The 5476-nt window shown below is 37.1% G+C and overlaps 1 non-coding gene across 1 annotated transcript; it reads left to right on the top strand.

The window, feature by feature from the left end:
- The first annotated feature begins 2994 nt into the window (after window positions 1–2994).
- On the top strand, window positions 2995–3102 carry LOC148553735 (small nucleolar RNA R71). The gene has a single exon (XR_015893228.1). It is a non-coding gene; the product is annotated as a small nucleolar RNA R71 (small nucleolar RNA).
- Window positions 3103–5476: the final 2374 nt, after the last annotated feature.

Raw genomic sequence — 5476 nt, 5'->3', positions numbered from 1 at the left:
AACATGTCTCCTAGTCATCATTCTTTCAAGAGCCAACATATTTAACATTCTTAAACAACAACTTCAAAAGACATATGCACTGTTCAAGCATTCATTCAGAAAACAAGAAGCATTGTCACCACATTAATATAATTAAGCTAAGTTCAGGGATAAATTTGAAACTCATGTACTTCTTGTTCTTTTGAATTAAAACATTTTTTATTTAAGAGAGGTGATGGATTCATAGGACATTTATATCTTTAAGACAAAGTTACTAACCACTAATGATCATGTAATGAAGACACAAACATAGATAAGCACATAACATAGAAAACGAAAAACAGAGAAAGTAAGAACAAGGAATGAGTCCACCTTAGTGATGTCCTTGAGCTCTTCTATGTCTCTTCCTTGTCTTTGCTACTCCTCCTTCATTGCTTTTAGATCTTCTCTGATTTCATGAAGGATGATGGAGTGCTCTTGATGTTCCACCCTTAGTTGCTTCCAATAATTGTGTGGAAGAAAATGTATCCCCTAAGGTATCTCAGGGATCTCTTGATTTGCAGTCAAATGCTCTACCACTGAGCTATGGACCCTTGATGGAAGCTTTTGTCTTCCCTTTCCTCTTTCTAGAGGCTTCTCTGGCCTTAGGTGCCATCAATGGTTATGGAAAAACAAAAAAGCTTATGCTTTTACCACACCAAACTTGGAATGTTGCTCGCCCTCGAGCAAAAGAAGAAAGAATAGAAGAAGAAGAAGATATGGAGGAGATGGAGGGATCTGTGTATGGATGTGAGTGGTGAATGGAGAACAGAATGGATGGTCATGAATGGAGAGAGAGAGGGTAAGGTGGGTGGGGATCCTGTGGGATTCACAGATCCTAAGATGATCCTGTGGTGTCAAGGCATTTACATCCCTGCACCAATTTAGGCATGCAAAATGCCCTTGCACACAACTCTGGGCGTTCAGCGCCAGGTTGGTGCCCATTTTGGGCGTTCAACGCCCATTTGCTGCCATTTCTGGCGTTGAACGCCAGAACCATGCTTGTTCTGGGCGTTCAGCGCCAGGATGCTCCCATTCTGGGCATTCAGCGCCAGAACTATGCTCTGTTCTGGCGTTTGAACGGCAGACAGATGCTCCTCCAGGGTGTGATTTTTCTTCTGCTGTTTTTGATTCCGTTTTCAATTTTTATATTTATTTTGTGACTCCACATGATCATGAACCTAAGAAAACATGAAAAATAATAAAAATAAGAATTAGATAAACATTGGGTTGCCTCCCAACAAGCGCTTCTTTAATGTCAATAGCTTGACAGTGAGCTCTCATGGAGCCTCACAGATGTGCAGAGCTTTGTTGAGACTCTCCAACACCAAACTTAGAATTTGGATATGGGAGTTCAACACCAAACTTAGAGTTTGGTTGTGGCCTCCCAACACCAAACTTAGAGTTTGACTGTGGGGGCTCTGGTTGACTCTGCTTGGAGAGAAGCTTTTCCTGCTTCCTCTCCATGGTTGCAGAGGGAGATCCTTGAGTTTTGAATACAAGGGAGTTCTCATTCTATTGAAGGAATATTTCACCTCTGTCAACATCAATCACAGCTCTTGCTGTGGCCAGGAAAGGTCTTCCTAGGATGATGGATTCATCCTCTTCCTTTCCAGTATCCAGGACTATGAAATCAGCAGGGATGTAAAGGCCTTCAACCTTTACTAACACGTCCTCTACTTGTCCATAAGCCTGTTTTCTAGAGTTGTCTGCCATCTCTAATGAGATTTTAGCAGCTTGCACCTCATAGATTCCCAGTTTCTCCATTATAGAGAGGGGCATGAGGTTTATTCCTGAACCAAGGTCACATAGAGCTTTAAAGATCATGGTGCCTATGGTACAGGGTATTATGAATTTTCCAGGATCCTGTCTCTTCTGAGGCAATGTCAGTTGATCCAGATCACTTAGTTCATTGATAAACAAGGGATGTTCAACTTCCCAAGTATCAATGACAAATAATTTGGCATTCAGCTTCATGATTGCACCAAGAAACTTGGCAGTTTGCTCTTCAGTAACATCCTTATTCTCTTCAGAAGAGGAATACTCATCAGAGCTCATGAAGGGCTTAAGGAGGTTCAATGGAATCTCTATGGTCTCTAGATGAGCCTCAGAGTCCTTTGGTTCCCCAGAGGGAAGCTCCTTATTGATCACTGGACGTCCCTGGAGGTCTTCCTCCTTGGGATTCACGTCCTCTCCTCTCCTCTCAGGTTCGGCCATGGCACTTATGTCAATGGCCTTGCACTCTCCTTTTGGGTTCTCTTCTGTATTGCTTGGGAGAGTACTAGGAGGGATTTCAGTGATCCTTTTACTCAGCTGGCCCACTTGTGCTTCCAAATTTCTAATGGAAGACCTTGTTTCATTCATGAAACTTACAGTGGCCTTAGATAGATCAGAGACTAGATTTGCTAAATTAGAAGCATTTTGCTCAGAGTTCTCTGTCTGTTGCTGAGTTGATGATGGAAAAGGCTTGCTATTGCTAAACCTGTTTCTTCCACCATTATTAAAGCCTTGTTGGGGCTTTTGATCCTTCCATGAGAAATTTGGATGATTTCTCCATGTTGAGTTATAGGTGTTTCCATAAGGTTCACCTAAGTAATTTACCTCTGCTATTGCAGGGTTCTCAGGATCATAGGCTTCTTCTTCAGAAGATGCCTCTTGAGTACTGTTGGATGCAGCTTGCATTCCATGCAGACTCTGAGAAATCATATTGACTTGCTGAGTCAATATTTTGTTCTGAGCCAATATGGCATTCAGAGTATCAACCTCAAGAACTCCCTTCTTCATAGGCGTCCCATTACTCACAGGATTCCTTTCAGAAGTGTACATGAACTGGTTATTAGCAACCATGTCAATGAGTTCTTGAGCTTCTGCAGGCGTTTTCTTTAGGTGAATGGATCCACCTGCAGAGGTATCCAATGACATCTTAGATAGCTCAGATAGACCATCATAGAATTTATCCAGGATGGTCCATTCTGAAAGCATGTCAGAAGGACACTTTTTGGTCAACTGTTTGTATCTTTCCCAAGCTTCATAGAGGGATTCACCTTCTTTCTGTCTGAAGGTTTGAACATCAGCTCTAAGCTTGCTCAGCTTTTGAGGAGGAAAGTACTTGGCTAAGAAAGCCGTGACCAGCTTATCCCAAGAGTTCAGGCTGTCTTTGGGTTGAGAATCCAACCATAATCTAGCTTTGTCTCTTACAGCAAAAGGGAAAAGCATAAGCCTGTAGACTTCAGGATCTATTCCATTAGTCTTAACAGTATCACATATCTGCAAGAATTCAGTTAAGAACTGAAAAGGATCTTCAGATGGAAGTCCATGAAACTTGCAGTTCTGCTGCATCAGAGAAACTAATTGAGGTTTCAGCTCAAAGTTGTTTGCTCCAATGGCAGGAATGGAGATGCTTCTTCCATGTAAATTGGAATTAGGTGCAGTAAAGTCACCAAGCATCTTCCTTGCATTATTATTATTTTCGGCTGCCATCTCCTCTGCCTGTTCGAAAATTTCTGAAAGGTTATCTCTGGATTGTTGTATTTTAGCTTCTCTTAATTTTCTCTTCAGAGTCCTTTCAGGTTCTGGATCTGCTTCCACAAGAATATTCTTATCCTTGCTCCTGCTCATATGACAAGGAAGAATGGCCAGGAAAATGATAATAATAATAGAGATTCTCTTTACCACAGTATAGAGGTTCCCTTATGTGAGTAGAAGAAAAGAGGAAGAAATTCGAACACAGATAGAAGAGGGGGTTCGAATTTGGTGATGATGTGAGGAAGAGATGTTAGTTAATGAATGAATAAATAGAATAGGATGAGAGAGAAGGAGGGAATTTTCGAAAATTATTTTTGAAAAGGAGTTAGTGATCTTTGAAAATGTTTTTTTTTTTTTGAAAAATTGTTAGTAATTTTCGAAAATTAAGTTTTAAAAATTAAAATAATTAATAAATTAAAAAGAAATTTTGAAAAAGGGGAGAGATATTTTCAAAAATTGAGAGAGAGAGTTAGTTAGGTGGTTTTGAAAAAGTTAAGAAACAAACAAAAAGTTAGTTAGTTAGTTGAAACAAATTTTGAAAACCAATTTTGAAAAGATAAGTAGTTAGGAGGTTAGGAAAGATATTTTTAAAAGATATTTTTGAAAAAGATAAGATAAGAAGATATTTTTGAAAAGATATGATAGAAATTAGTTTTGAAAAAGATTTGATTTTTAAAATCACAATTAATGACTTGATTCACAAGAAATCACAAGATATGATTCTAGAACTTAAAGTTTGAATCTTTCTTAACAAGTAAGTAACAAACTTCAAATTTTTTGAATCAAAACATTAATTATTTATGTTATTTTCGAAAATTATGATATAAAATAAGAAAAATATTTTTGGAATTTTCGAAAATAACTAATAATTTTGAAAAAGATTTGATTTTTGAAAAAGATTTTGAAAAAGATAAGATTTTCAAATTGAAAATTTGATTTGACTCATGAGAAACAACTTGATTTTAAAAATTTTTGAAAAAGTCAACTCAAATTTTCGAATTTGATGAGAGAAAAAGGGAAAGATATTTTTTTAATTTTTGAATTTTTTTATGAAAAACATGAAAAATATGCAATGCATGAAATTTTTAGATCAAAACAATGAATGCATGCAAGAATGCTTATGAATGTTAAGATGAACACCAAGAACACTATGAATGTCATGATGAACATCAAGAACATATTTTTGAAAAATTTTTAATGCAAAGAAAACATGCAAGACACCAAACTTAGAATTCTTTAATGCTTACGCACTAAGAATTCAAGAATGCATATGATAAACATGAAAAGACACAAAACAAAAAAAATCATCAAGATCAAACAAGAAGACTTACCAAGAACAACTTGAAGATCATGAAGAACACTATGAATGCATGATATTTTCGAAAAAATGCAAGATGCATATGCAAGTGACACCAAACTTATGATATGACTCAAGACTCAAACAAGAAACACAATATATTTTTGATTTTTATGATTTTCTAGTTTTTTTGGATTTTTATTTTATATTTTTTGAAAATTAAAAGGAAAAATAAGGATTCCAAAATTTTTAATATGAATTCCAGGAATCTTGCCATGTTAGTCTAAAGCTTCAGTCCAGGAATTAGACATGGCTCACTAGCCAGCCAAGCTTTCAAAGAAAGCTCCAGTCCAAAACACTAGACATGGCCAATGGCCAGCCAAGCTTCAGCAGGTGATCAGAAACAGTAGCAGGTGGATTAACTCCAACTAACTTGCTCTTGATAACAAATTCCTGCCTCAGTCCAAATGAATTTAGACATGGCTTTACAGCCAGCCAGGCTGCAACATATAATTACATGGGCTGGAGTGATTAGTTGAATATCAATCCCAAAGTAGTTTGGGTATGGCTTTACAGCCAGATATGATTCAACATATTTCATGAAACACTAGAATTCATTCTTAAAAATTTTGAAGC

Source organism: Arachis ipaensis, chromosome B7, assembly GCF_059453495.1.
Source record: "Arachis ipaensis isolate K30076 ecotype BB chromosome B7, ASM5945349v1, whole genome shotgun sequence".
NCBI lineage: Eukaryota > Viridiplantae > Streptophyta > Magnoliopsida > Fabales > Fabaceae > Arachis > Arachis ipaensis.
Note: the sequence above shows the minus strand (reverse complement) of the source record. Positions and strands in the feature narration are given on the sequence as shown.